Source organism: Crocodylus siamensis, chromosome 1, assembly GCF_052110815.1.
Source record: "Crocodylus siamensis isolate JL-2025a chromosome 1, ASM5211081v1, whole genome shotgun sequence".
Lineage (NCBI taxonomy): Eukaryota > Metazoa > Chordata > Crocodylia > Crocodylidae > Crocodylus > Crocodylus siamensis.
In genome coordinates this window covers 8,357,363-8,381,386 of record NC_143395.1, presented here as the reverse complement: position 1 = coordinate 8,381,386, position 24,024 = coordinate 8,357,363, and the positions used below count along the sequence as shown (strand labels likewise).

Below are 24,024 nucleotides of genomic sequence, written 5' to 3'. Positions count from 1 at the left end.
AGGGTGGCAAACTCTGGTCTTTAGTTTTTACTGTGCCCTGATCAAAGAAAACTCCACTGGACTTTAATGAAAGTTTGGCCCAAGTACATCCCCAGTGAAGCCGCATTGAATTAGTGCTTAAAGATGGATGTAGTTCACAGGGTGCATTTACATGGCAAGAGCAGGTAGTTGGGTTGTGTTTGAAAGTGGAATACTTGTGACGACTGAGAAACAAATATGCACTAGTAGAAAGCAGTAGTCTGCACTCTTTTGGTACTTCTTACAGGTGATTCTTATTTTCACTTGTTAGGTAAAAGCCAAGAAAAACTTCACAGGTAGGTATTAAGTAGAGGACAAGAGGTTTGGGGGCAATGTATATTTTACAATTTCTTCATCATGGAATTGTTAGCAGACTGTCTTATAGGTAACTCAGAACTACTCCCTCATCCTACAGACAACCAACGTATTCAACAGGGTTCTCATCCCTACTTTTTATTACTGCAGGGGTGAATTGTCTGACCCTTTATCTGGCCTCAGTTCAGCAAAGCACTAAGCATGTGTTTAAATCCACTTGATGTCAGTGGAATACTGAGTACTTTCCTGAGCTGGGACCTCAGTATACATACATTTCCACCCCTGCCCAAATGTCATAGCCAAGTTAAAATTAATACATAGGCAATGCACAATTAATTTGAGGCCCCATTCAGCTACTGACCTTTATTAAGTCATTCATTATGGCCTGAGATATTGTTAGGTGACCCTCTTCCTCTATCCAAAACTTGGTATTATCATCTACTATTTTAAGCTTGTTTACAGAACTGGAATAATGCACTGATATAAAAAGGTGATTACAGCATCATGTGTCTGAGCTTTTAAGTTCCTTTTCCATGAAAACAAATCAAAGAATGTCTGAATATCTGAAAGCTAGACAGCTGTTTTCTGCTTGTCCTGAGCTTGAATCAAGCACTACTTCATTAGGATGCCGACCTTATATAAATTATTAAAGATCTAAAAACATAAAACACCAAACTAGAACAAATCCACCAGGAGCTGGTAATGCTTTGTCCATCAGAAGTAAATCCAATTATCTGACTAAATTCTTTTGAGCCGCATTTTCCACGAACCCTCCACCTGGCCTCTAAATTTGCCTCTGAAACTGTGTTGTTGCACATGTTTTTGCACAAGCCTGTGGGTTTTGTGTGAATGAATTCAGGAAGTAAGGTCTCTAATCACATTCCTGCCAGCAAAAAAGTCAAGTGCCAGACTATGCAAAAACTTGCATCTACTAAATAATCTGCACTGCTCAAGGGCTGGGATGCATAAGATGCGTTGGCTATCTCTTTCATAGTTCTTGAGGCAGACAGAGATGAGAAGGCTGATTCTGCTTTGTGGGTGGTGTAGAGGGATGCAGTTGTCTTTCATCAGACTTTGGTGCATCCGTGAAACGGAAGACAACAGTGAACCCATACTTCCTACCAACGCCTGCACACCTATGTCGTGATCTGTTCCTATACCTCCAGGGGTCATATTTCACCAGGGACTGAAGGATATGTGTTGTAGCACCACCTTGAGGCTAAGTGCAAGTTGATTAATGTGCTATAGGCATTTCCAGGGGGTATCAGTGCCATCTGAGGATAAAGCATAAACTTTACTTATAAGCTATAACAATAAACCCAGTTTGAAGAAGCCTAGGTATGCATGAGTCCATGCCTGCATTAACTTAAGGGACATTGGCATAAAATGTGATCTTTATTACTTTCCCACTTGTTTTCTGAGGGCTGTACATAAGTATGGTGTCATATAAAAGATTAATAAGCATAAATCATCATCTTTACACTTCTGTTTTTGAAAGTGTAATTATTTCCATGGCAGTCCATTGACAGTGTCAGGATTATGGATGAACAAGTCAGGAAGTGAAGGAGCAGGCACGGATTTAAAATTACGATCATCCTTCCATGTAATTAAACAGTGGCAGGGAAATTAAAAAAGGCCTCCTAGCATAAACCAGACTCACTCTTTTTGAAGCCTTTTCCAAGAGGTTTCCAGGAAGCATCAATTTGTCATGGGTCACTTTCCTGGGGAGAGCATAGAGTTATGCTCAGATTCTCAGAATCCATGTCTAGTGCAGTGGGTCCTGGGACCAGGGTTCCTGGTGCTACAATGCAATGCAAATAATGCAAATAATGTATAGTAATGCAATGCAAATAATACATAGTAATAATAATTTACATTTGGCAGCTCACACCCTTTTGTTTTCAGCCTACTAAATCTCATAAAAATAATTCAGATTACACATTTTCTTAGTCATTTTCAACTTTAAGCAGATTGACTAGACGTCAGAGGTCAAAAGTCAAGCTTTGCATTCTCCGTTTAAACACCTAAATAAAAAGCTTGATTTTCTGGGTGCCCACAGCCTCTACAGTTGCCAAGCAGTTCTCGCAATCAGACCTTCCATAGAGGTGTCTATTTCTAGGCATATAATATTGGCTTGAGATCACACTGCTGTGGTCCATTGTGTTTCTTTTGTACATTTTTGTTGCCATTTGGGTCACAGCAGACAAACTCCTAATAAAGCTCATCATAAATATAACAAAAAGCATGTGGGTCAGGAGGATTATTGATTAAGTGCCAACAATATATTCAATCCTGTACAAGGAAGAACTCAGGATAACTCCTCCTCCGATGTTCTCCAGTCTAAAAAAGCTAGAAATATGTGCATCAAAACAGTAGGCAGGATGTCTAGAGCAGTGGTCTCCAAACTTTTTTGATCGTGCACCCCTATTAGTAAAACATTTTTGAGCACGCACCCCCAATATATGTATATTTATTTATTTATAAATTATATACATGTACCACTGTACATTATAAAACATACACAAAAAATGGAAATTAAATCGTCATTGTTTTTACCTCATAATGTGGCTGATGAAGAGCTTGTACTAGGAGTAGGAGAAGTGTCAGCTCTGCCATTTTCTTGTTGTTTGCTTGTGCTCGTATTATTAGTATTATCTTCAATCTATGGTTTCTTTACAGGAATCTTTTTAAGCCACTTGTCCATTTTGTGAGGGTTAGTTTAGTTAAAACTAGATAATATAATCTGTAAATCCATTTAACAGGGCACACGTAAACTGCAATACATTGCAATAGGCTGAAAGCAAAAGAATGCTTCTTCCCTCAGGTTACCTCACGTACCGTACGTGACACGTGACTGTCCGATATACGGACTGAGTGAGGGCACCAGTGTCAGTCTGTATATTAAATATTAATAAAGCTTAATTTCTTTCTTATTTTTTAAGATAAAAAATAAATACAAATACAAGTTCTAATATTTTCTTTGCACACCCCCTGGGATCGTCTCGTGCACCCCACTTTGGAGACCACTGGTCTAGAGACTAAGCTTGCAAAAGCTTGTGTGCTAGGCATCCTGTGTTCTTAGCTTGGATTTTAGTCATATGGCTTTTATGATACTCCACCCCCAACCTCCCTCCCCCACTGACACTCTACCGGCCTGGAGCGGAAAACCATTTTGACAAGCCAGTTGCTGTGACTTGGCAGTAGAACATTTGGTTAGTTGCAGTCTAGAAACGAAATGCTGTTGCCTATTAACATGCCACAGCAACCACGGTTTATTCACAAGTAACTTGCACTGATGGCATCAGTGAGAATATTGAATGGTGCCTCCAGCTCTCACGAGGACATGGACACAACGAGAGGCTCCTAATTTCTGATAACACTTTCTATATGCAAGGTAGCTTACAAAGGACTCGGGGGTCAGTTAACGAGTCAGGATATAAACAGCAAGAATTTGTAGTGACAGGTGTAAGAGGGAGAACAATATCAGAGAATCACAGAATGACAGGAAATAAAGGTTGGAAGAGATGCTCAGGAGGTCACATCGAGTCCAACCCCCTGCTCAAAGCAGGACCATCCCCAACTAGATCATCCCAGCCACGGCTTTGTCTACCCAGGTCTTAAAAACCTCCAAGGATGGAGAGTCCACCACCTCTCTGGGTAACCTGGTCCAGGGGTTTACTACCCTCCTCATGAGAAAGTTTTTCCTAATATCTAACCTCAACTTCCCTTCCTGCAGCTTGAGCCCATTGCTCCTTGTTCTGTCATCTGCCACCACTGAGAACAGTCCAGCTCTGTTGTCTTTCAAACCTTTCATCAGGTAGTTGAAGGCTGCTATCAACTCCCCTCTCAGTCTTCTCCAAACTAAATAAGCCCCGTTCCCTCAGCCTCTCCTCATGAGTCATGTTCCCAGCCCCTTAATCATTTTTGTTGTCCTTTGCTGGACTCTCTGTAATTTATATACATCTTTCTGTAGTGGGAGGCCCAAAACTGGACACAGCACTTCAGATGTGGCCTGATCAGTGTCAAAGACAGGAGAAGACTCACTTCCCTCGATCTGCTGACAACACTCATACTAATGCAGCCCAGTATGCTGTTAGCCTTCTTGGCAACAAGGGCACACTGTTGGTTCATAGTCAGCTTATCATTCACTGTGACCCTCAGGTCCTTTTCTGCAAAGCTACTACTTAGCCAGTTAGTCCCCAGTCTGTACCGGAAGGGGACATTGAGGTGAAAAGCCAATACCTTGTAGTAACAAGAGCATCAGTGTCCTTACCATTACTCTGCTCGTCAATACCTTCACCCTATTAGATGCATTCAGAGAGTGCTTTCAAACGTGAGCCCGGTGGTGAAGATGAGTCTGTCCGGATGGGGCAGCGAGTTGGTAGAAAACAATCAGCATAGCAGGAACCCACACAGAATGAAACAACTTCTGTTTTTCAATGGGATTTTTAAAGTTGTGGGCAACAAAATATTCCACAATGCCTTATTAAGAGGATTGCTCTTTCTCTTCTGGCTGACCTTTATTATGAAACCAAGAGGTTTTCTTGTCCCTGGGAATAGTTTATTTAAAAAATCATTGGAGTTCATTTTCCTCTTGCTCTATCAAGCATCAAGGGTCATATCTGTCTCTAGTTAAAAGACATTCCTCAGCCAGAGGCCTGAGGAATAGTGTGGTGATACTTGCCAGCTTGCCAATGTCTGTGCCAGCCATACAGTTGGTTCAATAGAAGATATCATCCACAACAAAGCTCGCCTTTTGCATTCCTCAGCCAAAAATTTAGAGAAAGTAGTTTTGCTTTCTTCAAACATGAGCAGAAATTGTGACCCAATGAAATTTTGTATTGTAGGTTCCAGATTGGATCCTCTCCCCTATGTCAAATAAAAGAAGACACTTTGGTTTTTTTAAGGGTAATTCAAACTTTTAAATATGCATAGAAAATGTTAATGCTGTAGTCCCTGTCTGACATTGGACCCCTCCAGGGAAGAAGCTTGCCTAATCTGCACATCACAGAGCAGCACTCTCACAAAAGGACTCTGAGGTACCCAGGGGAATAAACTTCTACCCTCTACCTCCCCTGTGCAAAATGAGGTTTGTTTTCCACCTAGGAGAACTTCTACAATGTTTGAATTCTGCTCAGCCTGAAGAACAGTGTTTGTCACCGAAAGCTTGCAAAGAAAGTTGGGGTTTTTTTGCTACTATTTAGTTGGTCTGATAATAGATATCACCCCTGACCCAGAGCTTTGTTTATTTCTGTTTCTTAGATTGGGGTGGGCAATTATTTCGGGCGGGGGGCCGGTTACTGAGTTTTGGCAAGTCATCGAGGGCCACATGACAGGCAGTCAGGGACAGATAAATATTAATTTTCTAAATTTTGTAGGGGACCCACGGGCCAGATAATGTGCTGCATTTTGCCCACCCCTGTCTTAGAACAACAAGACTATAACATATATCCCTGAAACTCTGTAGCCCTACTCTCAATTGCCTTAACACTTAGCTTTGTCACTTCTCCTTTATGGCTTGTATGGTGATAGTCACAGCGATTATACTGCAATGTCTAAGTATATATTGTGTATGTGCACATATACATACTGACCTGTATTTTGTAAGGGATTGAAATTAAATAGATAATAAAGGGAAACTGCACCATTTGTAGCATTTCTTCATTTAAACATTCATTTCTCCCATTCCACCCGTAGCTGCGCAGGGTGCTTTGCTGAAAGAAGCAGCAGGTGATCGTTGGCTAACACATTTTATTTTGCTGCCTCCACTGCTTCTCACAGGAGGGATTGATATAAAGAGGCTGCATTTCCCCATAGCCAACCCTTGAAATATCCAGGGTTAAGTTAATGCAGAACCAGCCAACATTCATTTCACTTGTTTTTCCCTGTCTGACCACTAGACCCTGCCATTAACAAGGATTCCTAGGAACTAGAAATCTTCACAGAGATGGAAAAAAGCCAGTTGTGTAGGAAATGGCTTTCATAGGCCACCAGGATCTGCTTGAGAAGCTCAAGGCCTGAATTCTGTTTTGCTTCTGAAAGGTGAAAACGTTTCCCCAAAGGTGTGTGAGGACTCCAGGACTGGGCCCATGTTTATATGTTGCTGGTTGCACATCAGTATGGTTGGCTAAACCTTTCTTTTACCAGTTGCACTAATGGAACTCTATTGAATTTTCTGTGGTTGCGCTGAGAGGACAGCCCGGCCCACTGAATCAAATCCTGCCTGATGAAGGCACCTGCCACTCCCAGTATCTTCCGTGCGAGCTGCAGGGACTGAACGGCTACGGTCTTCATGCACACAATCTGATCCTGAATCACTCTGAAGTCAACAGACAAACGCCTGTGGAATTCAGTGGGAGCAGGAATGGGCCTTTGTTTGCAGATCCCGTGGACAGCAGCTGTTTCATAGCCCACTCTGGGGCTCCTCCACCCTGTCCCCAATTCCTGTGGCACTCAACAGCTACCTGGGCAATAGGAGGATCCCTGCAACACTCTGATAAGCACAGCCTGGCTACTATGACTGTGCCCTGGGCCCTCAGGGTCCCTCAGTGCCAGGGCTGGCTGTTTTCTTAGGGCTGCTTTTATATCTTTAAAAACATACTAGCCTGTTATTTTGGAATTTTCCTAATGTAGCTGTTTAAATATTTACAGTGTGGTATAGTCAACATCTTGTCATTGTTTCCACTCTCAATATTACTTAATTTGAAAGTTATTTGATACTGTAAACAGTGCTGGTCTCCCCATTTGTCCCAATAATAACGTTTGAATACTTGCAAAAACACTTCTGAAGCTCTGACTTTAGTGTTCCTGGTTTCCCTAATTATGAGCTAGCTCTCTCCTACTGTGGCGATCCCCACAGTGCAGAAGAAGGCTCTGCTGGGAGACTTTCCTCCCGGTGTGATCTTCAAAGGGAGAGGTTATGAAGAATGAATCAAAATAACGGGGATCATTTACTTCAAAGAGGAGTCAAATGAGAAGGTGCAGGAGATGAGCATATGAAATAAAAAATGGGGGGGACAAATAAGCCAGGTGCTCTTGTTTACCTAGCCTCAGAATTCAAAAACCAGAGGGCATTCAAAGATCATGAAAGGCAACACATTTCAACTGACAGAAAAAGGGAGAGGCCCAGAGAGCTGTAAGGAGGATTTTTAAAAGCACTGGATACTTTTATTCAGAGGGTAAACTCTTCAGCAGAGAGAGACTGTCCTGCTGTTCTGACTGAGGCCCTCACTATTACCACAATGCAAATAATAACTATCCGTGGGTTACAAAGAAAACTGCGCTTATAATAAGGATTAAAAATAGAAATAGAGAACCAAAAGTTTCAAAGATATCTAAACCCTCATGGGCTGGGCCATAAGGCAACCTCTCCTTACAGACAAAAATAAGGTGCATGCAAGGTGTCCTAACTCACCGGCGATGCGCAGGGGGTGCACGCAGGCGCGCGTGCACCCCCCCAAGATTGGCCAGGCACCCCCTGGAAATGCTAGCTGCAAAATTGGAAGTGCCAGTGGAAATGCACTTCTGGTTTTGCCGCTGGCTGGGGACCCCCCACCCCCAGGGCAGTGATCTGTTGCCCCCACAGACTCGGGGGGCACCGGTCCCCCACGCTCAAACTTATTTTAGAGTCTCTCATATCCATGCTGTGAGGCCCTGCTCCTGGACATTGGCGGCAATGGCACTCGATGGACCGTCTGTCTTACTCAGGAGACCACTTGCTACGTGCCCTCTTGGAGAACACCGTCCAGTCTACTGCAGAGCATTTTCCTACATAAAATTAAAGGTTAGATGGAAACGCTTGTTGTGAGCTGTTTTCTGGAGAAACGATCCCGTTCTCCCTTCCACGCGGCAGGTTTCCAGAGCTGTTCCCCTCAACTCAAGCTTCGCTTCCCTGCGACCCTTTCGATTCCCTCCCTGGGCACGTCTGCCTAGGAGTAGAGACCGTTTTAGCCTCTCGGATTTGGCATCCCCTGCTTGGGGAGGACGGGGGAAAGGAGTCGCTTTCTCCACAGCGGTGCAGGACGAGCCTCAGGGGTACCCAGAAGTCCTCCATGGTTTTCTATCTGAATCAGGCCTCTAGCTGTCACGAGAGGGTGCAGCGAGGCACCCCACCCCTGGGCATCAGGGGGCCACTGCCTGGCGGGCTCTGAACGCGGGCCGGCCCCGCAGAAGGGACGACAGCGACTTGAATATCGTAACGCGGGTCTGCTGGGGGAGGGGCGGGGGCGAGAAGGGGGCGGGGCCCTGCCCAACGGCCCATCCCCGGGGGAGGGTCAGAGGCGGGGCTACAGGGCTTTCTCGGTAACCGATTGGTGGCGGCGCGGCGCGAGGGGCGAGCGGGTTGGGCGAGCGCTGGCCCCGCCCCGCTGGGCCGGACGGAGCAGAGCCGGGCAGAGCTGAGGCGAGCAGAGCAAAGCAGAGCGCTCCGCTCCTCGGCGTGTGACGGAGGCGGCGCGAGCGGCAGGTAGGAGCGCTCCGTGCCGCGCGCGGCCCTCGGGGACCCGGGGGGGCGCGGCCGCCCCGCTGCATGTTATCTACGCGGTGCGGTCCTGCCGGGCGACACGTTACCTGTATGGCGCAACCTGCGCCGCTAAACGTTACCTGTATGGCGCAACCCATGCCGCTAAGTGTTACCTATGTGGCGCAGCTCGCACCACTGAATGTTACCTATATGGCGCAACCCACTCTAAATGTGACCTATACGGTGCAGTCTTCCCAGGTGACACATTACCTATCTAGCACAACCCACACCGCTAAAAGTTACCTGTATGGCACAACCCGTGCTGCTGAATATTACCTGTATGGTGTCACCTGCCCTGCTATGTGTTACCTATACAGTGCAGTCCTGCCGGGTGACATGTTACCTATATAGTGCAACCTGTGCTATTAATTACTACTAAACATTACCTATGGGATGCAACTGGCTCTGGCTGCACGTTACCTGTATTATGTAGATCAACAGTTCTCAACCTTTGTACCAGGCCCCGTTTGTGAACATCCATGGCCAGTGCTGACCCAGTGCCCCTCACTCCCAACCTGCTGCCCCCTGCCCCTCAGGGTGGGGCAGGGCGGGGGGGGGGAGAGGGATAGGGGAAAAGCCACAGTTTCCCATATTTTTCTCCTTTAAAGGAGAATCCATTTTTAAAGTTTGTTTGTGGCCTTTTCATGTAACCCACTTCTGTGTCGCGACCCATGGGTTGAAAAACGCTGGCATAGATGGCTGGTGAAGCAAGCAATAAATGTAAGCTGGCCCCACGTGTGACATTTCTCCCACCATCAGGACTAGCCTTACTCTGGGAAGAGCCACCCAGCTATGGTCCTGCTTTGAGCATGGGCTGGACTAGATGTGACCTCTGGAGGTCCCTTCCCACCCTCGTTGTCTATGAACCTGCAACCTTTGGTCTTCAGTTGTCCCAGCTCGAGGGGCTCTTCCTATCCAGCTTTCATCTGAAGGTGCCACAGGTCCCCCACTGGGCTTTTGATCTGTGCCTGTAGACCCTGAAGCACTTTGCTCAGGTTTTTTGCTTGGTAGAGGTCCAGGGCAATTGGGGAGCATCATCCTGTCAACAGGCAGCAGGACGGCCCCACTGCTTCAGCCATGGTCACTGGAAAACCAGTGTCAAGAAGCAGTCATTTTGCATCATCCTCCGTGTGCCAAGGTCCGGGACTGTGGTGCAGATGAGAAATGCAGTGTGAGCTGGAAGTTATTCTTTTTTCTTTCGGGACGGATGGGGAGTAAGGACCCTGCCATATAGCCAGATAAGAGTTTGATAGAAGCCAGCTTGAGAGTTGTTACACATTTTCAAGTACTAACTCGGTTGGCTCTTGTTAGAGTTGGGATAGCCATTTTTTAAGGCAGGATAATTATTTTACATGTGCGGCCAGTCTAAAGTTATTGTGTCATTGACCAGTTAGTGGTGTGATAATTGCTCTGCACATGTGGCCAGCCTACATTTATTGCACAATTAACCAAATACATGTAACATGTAGCAAAGACCTTAGTGGAAGGATAGTCTTCTTTATTACCAGTTTCCCCTGCTGGTTTCATGGGTGTGTAAGAATGGGGGCTTCGGACTCATCTTCTCCCCAGGGCAAGGTGTCATGGGCCCAACTCTTCTATCTGTTGCCTGCAAAACACTGTAGGGTATAATCAGGTCCTGGGTTTGAGTTTGGCCTCGCGTATAATGGATGGTTATATTGGTAACATGGGCTGGCACTTGCAGTATCCTTGTAAATGTCTGTGAATTATTATATGTTTAATGACTGAAGTCTTTTCTATTTCCAAATGTAATGAAATGCAGTGAAAGCAGGATTGCTTGGCTATCATTCAGTGAGGCTGTCTTATGTTTCCCTTTCTTATTATTCATTTAAACTTTGTTTTTCACTGTCTGCATTCAGTTTTAAAAGACCAAAGTGATCAATTGGTCCTGGTTCCACAAAGTGATGCATGGATCCTGCCTCCAGGTAGGATCTCACTGGCTAACAAAACACTCAGTGAGTGCACACATGTGCAGGGGAAACTGGTAATAAAGAGGACTATCCTTCCATTAAGGTCTTTGCTACATGTTACATGTATTTGGTTAATTGTGCAATAAATGTAGGCTGGCCACATGTGCAGAGCAATTATCACACCACTAACTGGTTAATGACACAATAACTTTAGACTGGCCACACATGTAAAATAATTATCCTGCCTTAAAAAATGGCTATCCCAACTCTAACAAGAGCCAACCAAGTTAGTGCTTGAAAATGTGTAACAACTCTCAACACTCAGTGTTTTGTTAGGCTCAGGTGGTTAATAGTACATTTGTTGCTGTGGTATTTGAATATCTTCTTCAAGTTCAGCAATGCAAATAGCATCTGTCATGCGATATTGGTATATGTGGCTTCTCCAATTTCTTTCCTGGTAGCAGGAAGGGAGGGGAAGTGCAAATCCCTTTTATTCATCCCATAACTGTCACTTGTTTGATTTTGCTTTTGAAAGATACCTTGGTCTCTGAGATGTGAGTTGGGTGGCCTCTGTGGTACTAGGGGTTTTTCTTTTTTCTTATTAATATTGCAAAAGAGGGCACAGCCTTAGCTCTTGAAGGTGCTATATAGATTATATTGGTGTTTAGGCTCTAGCAGTCTATTCCCAGTTTCAGCTGTGGTTTAATTCTCTTCTCTCTGCTTACGTAAAACTTTAACTAGAGTCAGGAAATTTTACCTTACTAAGGACTGGGATGTTGATGCCGTATAGAAATGTAAAGAAAAGGTTTTCAGCATTGATTTAAGTCTGCTGAGGTCAGTGTGAATTGCAGAATTAGGCCAGCAATGAGCACTTTGGAGTAATCTCACCTATTTGTTCTGATTCTGTTTCCACTGAAGTCAGTGGAAAAAAACTGCCTATGGCTACAGCAGGCAGAGAAATAAGCTCTTTTCTTTTTGTCCATTCCTTGTAAAAGAAAGATTGAAACTTATGTTTTGCCTTATTTTTTATTTTCTATGGATGTACTGTTCCCAGAAGGTTTGCATCTAGTTAGGATTATTTAGTCATTTGCCTTTTTTTGTTTATAGTTAAAAGCTTTTTCATTGGTAGCATTTTTTTTGTTATTTTATTTTTAGTAATGTACTTTGTTATGGCTGGCAGGACTAGTCCAAAGAAAAGAGGAAAACTCCCTAGCAATTGCAAGAGATCCCTCCCTGCATCTTGAGGATGTTCCTGAATTATCTTTCAGAAACCATGAGACAGAAAATCTGCTTGTAAGGATATTAACTTCCTGAATTTTTAAAGGTACTTTTTAGTATGACTAGCTATATTATAAACCATAAAGCAGGATAGATGAACATCCCTGAGTTACTCTATAAAAGGTGCATAACTCCTAGTCGGTGGGCCAGATGCAGCTCCTGGTGCCATGGGGCTTTTCCGTACTTTAAGCAGATGGGATGCAAACTGGTTTAACATAGTTCAGCTCAGCATGGAGCAGAGCATCAGGCTGAACATACAGGGACACAGTAGCAAGAAAACTCAGTGTATAGGACAGTGGGTTTTCAACATTTTAAAATTAAAGGCACCCCTTGTTAGGCTCAAAGCGTGCCTCTCAGAAAATGCTACCTCTTAGCTTTCACTTAATTTGTGACTATGGAAAAATGATAGATAGGCCAATTCTTTTGTTGCAAAGAACTCAGGGAGACCACAGTAAGTCAGAATATTTTAGACAACATGGATTCTTATTTGAAATCTCTGAATTTCAAATAAGAATCCATGACAATGGATTCTCGCCAGCTCCTTGAATACCCTGACAATCTGTACCCCAGGGTACTTAAGGAGCTGGCACGGATCTTTGAAAACTCCTGGCACTCTGGTGTAGTGCCCAAAGACTGGAAGAAGGCCAATGTGGTGCCTATCTTCAAGAAAGGGAGGAAAGTGGATCCGGCTAACTATAGGCCCATCAGCCTGACTTCTATCCTGGGGAAGATCTTAGAAAAGTTTATTAAAGAGCCCATCCTTAATGGACTGGCTGACGCTAACATCCTAAGGGATAGCCAGCAAGGGTTTGTTGCGGATAGGTCTTGCTTGACCAATCTCATTTCCTTCTATGACCAGGTGACCTATCACCTGGACAGGGGAGAAGAGATTGATGTCGTATATCTTGACTTCAAAAAAGCCTTTGATCTGGTATCCCATGATTGCCTCTTGGCAAAACTGGCCAGTTGTGACCTTGGGTCCACCATGATCCGCTGGCTGGGAAATTGGCTCCGTGGTCGGACCCAGAGGGTTGTAATTGATGGCAGTCACTCATCATGGTGTCCTGTGACCAGTGGGGTCCCCCAAGGCTCTGTCCTTGGACCCATATTGTTCAACATCTTCATTAATGATGTGGACATCGGAGTCAGGAGTGGACTGGCCAAGTTTGCCGATGACACCAAACTTTGGGGCAGAGCATCCATGCCAGATGACAGGCGGGTGATCCAGGCTGACTGGACAGGCTCAGCAAATGGTTGGATGAGAACCTGATGGTGTTTAACACTGAAAAATGCCAGGTTCTCCACCTTGGGAAGAAAAACCTGCAGCACCCTTATAGGCTTGGCAGTGCTACGTTGGATAGCACTACAGAAGAAAGAGACTTGGGGGTCATCATTGACCACAAGATGAACATGAGCCTGCAATGCGATGCTGCGGCTAGTAAAGCGGCCAAAATGCTGGCGTGCATCCATAGATGCTTCTCGAGCAAATCCCGGGACGTCATTCTCCCTTTGTACTTGGTCCTGGTGAGGCCGCAGCTGGAGTACTGCGTCCAGTTTTGGGCTCCACAATTCAAAAAGGATGTGGAGAAGCTTGAGAGAGTCCAGAGGAGAGCCACACGCATGATCAGAGGTCAGGAAAACAGACCTTACGACGACAGGCTAAGAACCATGGGGCTCTTTAGCCTGGAAAAGCGCAGGCTCAGGGGTGATCTGATGGCCACCTATAAGTTTATCAGGGGTGACCACCAGGATCTGGGGGAGCGTTTGTTTACCAGAGCGCCCCAAGGAATGGTGAGGTCAAACGGTCATAAACTACTGCGAGACTGCTTCAGGCTGGACATAAGGAAGAATTTCTTTCCTGTCTGAGCCCCCAAGTTCTGGAACAGCCTGCCATCGGAGGTCCTGCCATCGGAGGTGGTTCAAGCACCTACACTGAACACCTTCAAGAGCAAATTGGATGCTTATCTTGCTGGGATCCTGTGACCCCAGCTGACTTCCTGCCCTTTGGGCGGGGGGCTGGACTCGATGATCTTCCGAGGTGCCTTCCAGCCAAATGTGTATGAAATCTATGAAATTTATTTTGTGAATTGTATAGGTATTTGGAAAGACTAACAAGGAAGTTATAGCAGCACATTGTGCTGCAGCACCCTCGTTGAGAGTCACTGATGTAAGGGCTCCTATAGACATGCAGTGAGGCTGCTTTGATGTGCTGTAAATCCAGCATGTTGGTGCAGACTTGATTAATCGAGTCTGCTGGAGCGTGGAAATTAACATGCTCCAGCGTCACGTATATCAGCTTTCCCATGCTAAAAAATGGTGGCAGGGAGCTTTAAACTAAACTCATCTGGTGAGCTTTAGTTCAAAGTGCCCTGCTGCCATTTTTTAGGGTGGGGATGCTGATACACATGATGTTTGGTGCTTTTAATTGCCATGGCTTGCTAATTAAAGTGCCCCCCTGCCTTTCCCCTGCCTCCTGGAGCACATTTGTAAATGCACTAAGATATTGAAGGGCAGTGACCATTGTTGCAGCCATTTGACTGAAGGAGTAGTGGCAAGTGCCTTTCAAGGGGATTTTATCTTTTTGGCACCACAATCTCTGGGCATGATTTCTCTGGCTTCATGCAGATTTGTAGTAGTCATTTGTGTTTGTGTTGTCTTTTTAATGCCTAGAATTAAAACTGTAGGTGAAATTTAAAAGTGATGCATAGAGGGTACAAGTTACTTGTGAATATGCTTGCTTAAAAAAGATTAACTTCCATACAAGGGTTCAAGGAGAAGGTGCAGATTGCATGAGTTTAGAGAACTTAAGCCAAGTTCAAAGACAAGCCTGAGAGCAATCCTGCAAGGGGGTTTGTTAGTGGAAAAACTATGACCCAGGGGTCACGTCTATATGAGATGCTTTACTGCACATTAGACTAATCTAATGCACAGTAAAATTGTTACCGTCTGCACGTGTGCAAGACTTACTGTGCATTAAATTAGTCTAATGTGCCTTTGGCTAGTACCAACAGACACAGGTACTAGATAAATGGCACATTAGTTATTGCACCGTATAGACGCTGACAGGGAGCAATTTGCAGGGGGCAGCAGGGGACCTGCTGTTGCCTAGCTATGCCCTGATGCAGGGGGAGCTGTCTTTTCACATGGCCAGGAAGACGGCTGTCCCTGCAGCCAGCACAGCTCTCCCCACCTGGTAGAGATTGGGACTAGCCCCTGGGAGAGCCTGGAGCTCCCCCTGGCTGTTGCAGGGGGGCAGAGCAGGGCAGGAGCAGCCCTGAACTGGGCTGCTCCTGTTGGGTGCAATTTGCTCCCAATGGGGCTGCATATGTAGACATGTGTCCAGGAGCGTATGAAGAAGCCTCAATTTTCTGTGCAGCAGGTGTATTAATTGCACATGTAGATTTGCCCAGGGAGGATCTCATTAATGTCTGTAGGATTCGAGCGTAAGAGCTAGCAGATTCCATTAGAAGATCCCAGCCTGGTTGGATCATTTGTATCTGAGATCTTATTTTTATAAAATTTATTTCTACAGAAAAAAAATTAATTTCAGTCATATTTGGTATGTACCAAAGCTTACTACATTTTGGACCAAATATGAATTCAGTACTCTTAAAAATACATGTGTGATTCTTGCTTACTGAGTTGACTATGTAATAAGGGGCTTAAAGTGCAAGTAAACTCATTGTCTCAGAAACAGTATAAAAAATAAGGTTGGTCAATGTCTAGATTTTGCTGATGTATGTATTGAAAAATAACCACTGCAGTGATGTATACAGTTTTGATTCACTCTTGTGACCATTAGAGACTACCAGTACTCTTATAACATCTTAAAATGTTTTGATAGTATTTTAGCAGTGGGCTGAGTGAGATGATAATTGATTTAATGGTAAATAAATGTTAAATTTAAAACCATGGTTTTTGACAACTGCAAAAATGCTTTAATTAGGTGCATAGTCCAATACCAAGATGCTAGTGTTGGAAAGCTTGGCTGAAAAGGTATGGCTTGAGTCAGCAAATCTTTTATTGGTTATATACAACCAAGAAACTCAAATCTGGAGCAGTGCTAACAAGCCAAATTGTATATGCAAATATGAGTATTCTGATTGGCTCATAGGCAAGAAGTTTGTACTGGACTTAATAGTCAACAGCTGGATCAAGATACATGAATCCCTTTTTTCAGAGGACTTTTAGTATCTAGCACAGACCCAGTTCTTAATATTGTACAGCATACAGTCAAATACATTTCTGCCCTACAGGCAGTCATTGAGGATGTCCTTGTGTTTATGTGAAGATTACTGTGAGCACATTGCAGTTCCTATCCAGTCCTGGACCAAAGATACAGTTGGCCCTCTGTCAAATGGCAGAGGCTATCCAGGGTCTTGCAGTAGTATTTTCCAGTGGCGATTAGATTAGTTATGTGAAATCTGGCTATATTTTAAGTAGAAGTTTAAAGTCTAAGTAGGATTAGAGAGTGGTGCTGTGGCCACGATGGTCCAGGGAATATGTGAGAAGCAAAGGATTTTTTTTTTTTGGCATCATCTTTATAGCTGTGAGACATGATAGACAAGTTTTCAGGGATGAGATGCCTTTCCTCAGGTCTGGACAAAAAGAAGACACAACCTAACCTAAATATAAGATGGAACAGGACTGGCCAACTCTAGTGTGGCTAGGGCAGGGGTGGGCAAAAAGTGGCCCGCGGGCCAGATGCGGCCTGTGGGGCCCCTATACAATTTGGAAAATTACTATTTATCTGCCTCTGGCTGCCTGTCATGCGGCCTTTGGCTTGCCAAAACTCAGTAAGCGGCCCTCCATCTGAAATAATTGCCTGCCTCTGGGCTAGGGGGCTGCAGTGGTGGTCCACCTGGGATCCTGCTGGGTGTGCCCTCCCCAGTTGTATGTGCCCCTCCCCCTGTGTGGGTTGTGTTGGTGGTGCATGGCTTCCTGCTGTCTGAGCTGCATACTAGGGGTGTGCAAAACGGGCTGTATTTGATTTGGATTCAGCCCGAATCAGGGACAGTGATTTGGTTAGATGATTCGGATCACTGTCCCCGATTCGATCTGGCTGAATCCAAATCTGAAGATTCGATGCTGATTTGGAGAATCAGCAATTCAGCCATAGACATATCTTGAAGTGTTTTTTCTACATATCTTGGGGTACCAGGCGCGGCTCATGAATGCTATGATTCTGGGGCGGATAGAACGTCCTACAGGAGCGGGGGGGGCCACCCACGTGCTCGGCGGCGAACTCAGAAGTGGATTGGAAGTACTTCCAGTCTACTTCTGGGTCTGCCACTAAGCATGCAGGGGGCCCTTCCAGGCTTGGCAGTTGGCTGCGGGGGGCACGTAGGTGTCCTCCCCCCCAGACCCAGGAGGCACCAGTCACAGGGGACCCCCCAGTGGACGTGAAAGTGAACCGGATGTGCTTCTGATCCACTTCTGGGTCTGCTGCCTGTGAGGGGGTGGTGGTGCGCGCTTCGCTGTACCTACCCCCTCCCCGCGTCGGGACTGCTTCCCTGTAGCTAAGAGTTGCTCACCTGAGGGCTGCACGGATCCGGTTCGCCTGCCACAACTTTGATTGTAATCCGGTTCAGTGTTGTTTGTCCGGCACGTATCAGTCCAAAAGTGAGACTCCTTGACTCTCAGGGTCCTGCGTTGATGAGGGCTCCTCCACCCCTACACCCTTGCCCATGCCACCGGTAAGTGACTGCCTATCTGGGCAGGTCACCCGTCAGTATGTCACTCAAAAGGTCCGCAAAAGAAATACAAGGTCAACACAAAGTTTACAGTCAGGGATTCTCTAGAGCAAGGAGGCTGCTTTGCCCTCCGCAGGCCTCCTTGTTATTACCCTATCTGCTGTGGGCATTAGCACCCTTTTCTGCAGCCCTCTCTGGGCTCTTCAGCCCTCTCCAGGGCTTCCTCAAGCCACTTAGTCCTCTCGAGTACCGGCAAGCCCCTTCGTCTTCTATGAGTGCCCTTACGCTACGGTATATATGGCTCCTGGCTCCTGCCGGGTCCAGGCACTTCCGGCAGCGTCAAACAGTCCATGGCTTCGCCGAGCCCGTCGACCCAACTCCCAAGCCCTGTTGGGGCTTACCCTTACCCCACCAGGTTCTGCAGTGCCTCAGGACAGTACACCTCCGCCTGAAGGTGCTCCCACAGGTCTCGGCTTCCCTGCTGCTCTCTTCCGGTTCCGCTTCCCCCCCTCCTGGTGCTGGCGTCTCCTTTATGTTGGCCCTCGCCGTCCGGGCCCTGCCTTCTTCTGCGCACCTGGAAAAGGTGAATTTGTGCTCTGCGTTCTGGGATTGAGTGCGGGAACTTAGCGCGGTTGCCCACCCTCTCCTTTACTCCCTCACACTGCCAAATGTGCTAGGGGGCCCCCCGCATTCCTGTGGGATACTCCATGTGCCCCATTATCTCAGCATTCACTAGCTGCCTTGTACCTTAAGGTATGTAGAAAAAATATTTAAAGCTGTGTCTATGGCCAAATCTGTCCGAATCTCTCTGAATTGATTTGAGGGGTTCTGATTCAATTCAGGGAGACTAAAGGGTCTTCTGATTTGATTTCATAGATTTCATAGACATTAGGGCTGGAGGGGACCTCGGGAGATCATCGAGTCCAGCCCCCTGCGAAGGTGTTCAGTGTAGGTGCTTGAACCACCTCCGCTGGCAGACTGTTCCAGACCTTGGGGGCTCGGACAGTAAAGAAATTCTTCCTTATGTCCAGCCTGAAACGGTCTTGCAGGAGTTTGTGACCGTTCGACCTCGTCATCCCTTGGGGCGCTCTGGTGAACAGACGTTCCCCCAGATCCTGGTGGTCACCCCTGATAAACTTATAGGTGGCCATCAGATCACCCCTTAGCCTGCGCTTTTCCAGGCTAAAGAGTCCCATGGCTCTCCGCCTGTCATCGTAAGATCTGTTTTCCTGACCTCTGATCATGCGCGTGGCTCTCCTCTGGACTCTCTCAAGCTTCTCCACATCCTTTTTGAATTGTGGAGCCCAAAACTGGACGCAGTACTCCAGCTGCGGCCTCATCGAGGCCGAGTACAAGGGGAGAATGACATCTCGGGATTTGCTCGAGAAGCATCTATGGATGCAAGCCAGCGTTTTGGTCAGTTTACTAGTCACAGGATCCCATTGCAGGCTCATGTTCATCTTGTGGTCAATGATGACCCCCAAGTCTCTTTCTTCTCTAGTGCTATCCAACGTAGCACTGCCGAGCCTATAAGAAAGCTGCAGGTTTGATTCGGATTCAGAGATTTGGCCACTGAATCTGGCTGAATCTCCACTGAATTGAATCGGGGACCAAAGCTTCGCACAGCCCTACTGCATAGGCTGTGGACAGTGGCACATGAATCCCTCTGTGTGGCAGTGAGAGGCAGCTGCTGGGGCCCATAGGCTTCATGTTAAGTGCCCGCAGGCCATATGCTGGCTCCTGGCAAGCTGATGGCTGGAAAGCCCTGAGATTTTTTTGTTTAAATTCATTATATAAATGAAAGAGTCACTATAAATGTGGAAGATGGCTGTAAAACAGTGGAGCAGTTATCAGATATAGCTACAAAACAAGTGAAGGGACAGTTGAAGTACATGGTCTATGTAAAAGGGTGGGACCAATCAAAAGGGAAGAGGGTCCTTATTGCCTTTAGAGTACAGAGATGTTTTCAAAGACAGCAGGTAAATCTTAATGAGTCACAACACCTGTTTCTATTTAATCCATGTGTTTTAATGTGTAAGTTTACCAGGCACTAAAAGCCATGGCCTAAAGAGACCCCATGTTACTAAGGATGACTATAAGAGTATTATACAAGAAGACAAAGAGAAAGTCATAGACAATTAGGGTTGGAAGGGACCTCAGGAGGTCATCTAGTCAAAGCAGGACCATCCCCAACCAAATCATTCCAGCCAGGGCTTTGTTAGGCCAATGTGGTGCCTATCTTCAAGAAAGGGAGGGAAGTGGATCTGGCAAACTACAGGCCCATCAGCCTGACCTCTATCCCAGGGAAGGTCTTAGAAAAGATTATTGAAGAGGCCATTCTTAACAGACTGGCCTATAGCAACATCCTGAAGGATAGCCAGCACGGGTTTATTGCAGGTAGGTCTTGCTTGACAAATCTTACTTCCTTCTATGGCCAGGTGACCTATCACCTGGACAAGGGAGAAGAGATTGGTGTTGTATATCTTGACTTTAAAAAAAAGCCTTCGATCTGGTATCCCATTATCACTTCATAGCAAAACTAGCTAACTGTCACCTTGGCCTCACCATGATCCGCTGGTGGGGGAATTGGCTCTCTGGTAGGACCCAGAGGGTGGTGGTTGATGGAAGTCAATCATCGTGGTGCCCTGTGACCATTGGGGTCCCCCAAGGCTCTGTCCTTGGACCTGTATTGTTCAACATCTTCATGATGTGGACATTGGTATGAGAAGTGGACTGGCCAAGTTCAGTGATGATGCCAAACTCTTGGGTAAAGCATCCACACCTGAAGACAGGCGGGTGATCCAGGCTGACCTTGACAGGCTCAGGAAATGGGCCGACGAGAACCTGATGGTGCTTAACACCCAAAAATGCAAGGTCCTCCACCTTGCGGGGGGGAAAAACCTGCAGCATCCTTATAGGCTCGGCAGTGCTACGCTGGTTAGCGCTACAGATGAAAGGGACTTGGGGGTCATGGTTGACCACAAGATGAACATGAGCCTCCAATGTGATACTGCTGCTAGTAAAGCAAGCAAAATGCTGGCTTGCATCCACAGATGCTTCTCAAGCAGATCCCGGGATGTCATTGTCCCATTGTACTCGGCTTTGGTGAGGCCACAGCTGGCGTACTGCATCCAGTTTTGGGCTCCACAATTCAAAAAGGATGTGGAGAAGCTTGAGGGGGTGCAGAAAATAGCCATATGCATAATCAGAGGTCCAGAAAACAGACTTTATGAAGAGAGGTTGAGAGCCATGGGACTCTTCAGCCTGGAAAAGTGCAGGCTCAGGGGTGACCTGATGCCTGCCTATAAGTTTATAAGGGGTGCTCACTAGTATCTGGGGGAACATCTTTTCACCAGAGCGCCCCAAGGGATGACAAGGTGGAACGAGCACAAACTCCTTCATGACCATTTCAGGCTGGACATAAGGAAGAACCTCTTTACTGTCTGAGCTCCCAAGGTTTGGAATAGACTGCTGCCGGAGGTGGTTCAAGCACTGACTTTGAACGCCTTCAAGAGACATCTGGATGTTTATCTTGCTGGGATCCTATGATCCCTGCTGACTTCCTGCCCCTGGGGCAGGGGGCTGGACTCGATGATCTTCCAAGGTCCCTTCCAGCCCTAATGTCTATGAAATCTATAAGATCTTGTCGAGCCAGGCCTTAAAAACCAGCAAGGATGGAGAATGTACCACTCCTCTAGGTGACCTATTCCAGTGTTTCACTACCCTTCTAGTAAGAGAGTTTTTCTTCATATCCAGTCAAAACCTCCCTTGCTGCAACCTGAGACTGTTGCTCCCTGTTCTGTCATTTACGACCACTGAGAACAGTCCAGCTCCATCCTCTTTGCAACCCCCTTTCAAGTAGCTGAAGGCTGCTATTAACCACCCCCCTTCCCTCAGTCAGTCTTCTTCTCTGCAGACTAAATAAGCCCAGTTTTCTCAGCCTTTCCTTAGAAGTCATGTCCTCCCGCCCCCTAACCATTTGTTGCCCTCTGCTGGACTTTCTCCAACTTGTCCACATCCTTTCTGTAATGAGGGACCAAAACTGGGAACAGTACTGCAGATGTGGCCTCACCAGTGCGGAATACAGGAGAATAATTGCTTCTCTTGATCTGTTGGCAGTGCTCCTACCAATGGAGCCCATTAGTCTTCTTGGCAACAAGGGCACGCTGTTGGCTCATTCAGTGTACTGTCCGATTGTAACCCCCAGGTCCTTTTCTGCAGAGCTGATGTATAGCCAGTTGGTCCCAAGCCTGTAGTGGTCCATGGGATTGTTCTGTCTGAAGTGCAGGAATTTGCACTTGTCCTTGTTGAACCTCATGAGATTTCTTTTGGCCCAATTCTGCAATTTGTCTTGGTCACTCTGAATCCTAGCCCTACCCTCCAGCATATCCGCTACACCCCACAGCTGGGTGTCATCCATGAACTTGCTCAGAGTATAATTTATCTCATCTTCCAGATTGTTAATGAAGATATTGAATAAAACCAGCCGCAGGACTGACCCCTGGGGCACTCCACTTGATACTGGCTGCCAACTAGACCTCAAGCCATTGATCATTACCCATTGAGCCTGACAAGCTAGCCAGCTTTCTCTCCACCTTACAGTCCATTCATGTAACTCATAGTTCCTCAGATTGCTTGCAAGAATGCTGTGTGAGCCCATATCAAAAACCTTGCTAAAGTAAAAGTATAACACCTTTATCACATCCATGGCTTTCCCCATATCAGGGAGGCCAAAGCATGTGTTGAGATGCTGCGTTCTAGGGATGTTTAAAAATTCTGAAAAAAAGCATTCTGCGAGTGTCAGAAAACCAAAGAAAGTATGGTTCCATTCTGAATACAGATAGCAGTCTAATAATGGATGATAAGGAGATGGTTAAAATATGTAATGGTGTTTGTACTTCAGTCTTCACAGATATGGTCATTTAATAATTGCAGTTGGCAGCAAGAATAAGGGTAGAGATAAATCAGCCTCGAGTAGGGGAAGAATAGGTTAGAGATTAAGTAGAGAAGCAGGATTTTGTCAAATCAGCAAGAGCAGAGGAAATGCATTTTTGTTCCAGGTCAAAACCTGTGACAGTTTGCCTTTCTACAAATACTACATAGGTCTGCACCTTAGGTTGTAAACAGATGTCTCATTTCACCCAGGATGTATTGTCATGGGGTTTGACCTATATCCAAACAGGAGCCGCACAGTCATTTACTCTTCCAAGCTGTGTTGCTGCTTCTTTGCTAGTAGGTGGTCAGTGAGAGTATACAGCTTGAAAGACTTGTCCCTGGAGTGAACCTCAATGCAAATGTACAACAGGATGTCCAGGGAAAAGGTGTTAATAAATTTTATCCATCATATTTCAGAGAAACTTGAAGCTGGACAGTGGACTTGTACATTGCTATTTCCTGGGGCAAAGGATTTCTTTTGGGACAAATGTGATGTCTGTTCACAGCCTCAGAAGAATTGGTTGATGTAATTTCGGAGCTGTTGGTTATTCTTTCTGAAAACACTCTGAGGTTGTGTGAGGTCCCAAATGACTGCAGAAGGGCAAATACCATTCCCCTCTTTAAGACAGGGAAGATCTGGGTAATTATAGCTTTATCTTGATACCTGGAAAGATTATGGAGCATGCCATCAAGGAATCTATTTTTCAAAGCATTTAGCGAAGAACAAGGAGAATAGGAACAACCTGCATGGATTTGCCAAGAGGAAGTTTTGTGTGACCAGCCTGATTTCCTTTAGGACTTTGTGGGTTGGGGGAAAGCACTGGGTGTGATATACTCAACTTTAGCAAGGCTTCCAACACTCTGTCTCATGGCATTCTCATTGCTAACCTGGGAAATGTGGTTTAGATGATGTATTGAATTGCCATTGTGGTTGTATCATTGTGCTCAAAGAGTAGTTATCAATGGCTTGATATGTAACTGGGAGGAGATATCGAGTGAAGTTCCCAGCAGTCTGGACAGTTTTTTGTTTTAATATATGGGATCAAGTGCCAGGTTAGTATTTACAGATAACGCCAAATGGGTGGAGTTGCAAACATTTTGGAGGATAGGATTAGGATTTAGAATGATTTTGACAAATGGGAGAAATGCTCCAAAACTAATCAGGTGAAATTCAGTAGGGACAAGTATAAAGTCCTGCACTTAGGTAAAAGAATCACATGCACTACTACAGATTTGGGACTGGTTGGCTAGGCTGCAGTACTACAAAAAAAGGACCTGGGGGTTTTAGTAGACCACAAGATGAACAATCGTGTGCTCTGCTCTTGCCACAGAAAAA

The 24,024-nt window shown here is 45.8% G+C and overlaps 1 protein-coding gene across 1 annotated transcript in view; it reads left to right on the top strand.

Moving 5' to 3' along the window:
- Positions 1-8,708: 8,708 nt before the first annotated feature.
- The window catches only part of RCAN2 (regulator of calcineurin 2), a 181,396-nt gene continuing 166,080 nt past the window's right edge, over positions 8,709-24,024 (top strand). Inside the window, exon 1 of the mRNA XM_090031092.1 lies at positions 8,709-8,797. The gene's annotated coding sequence lies outside the window, so the exon portion shown is untranslated. The remainder of the gene's footprint in view (positions 8,798-24,024) is intronic.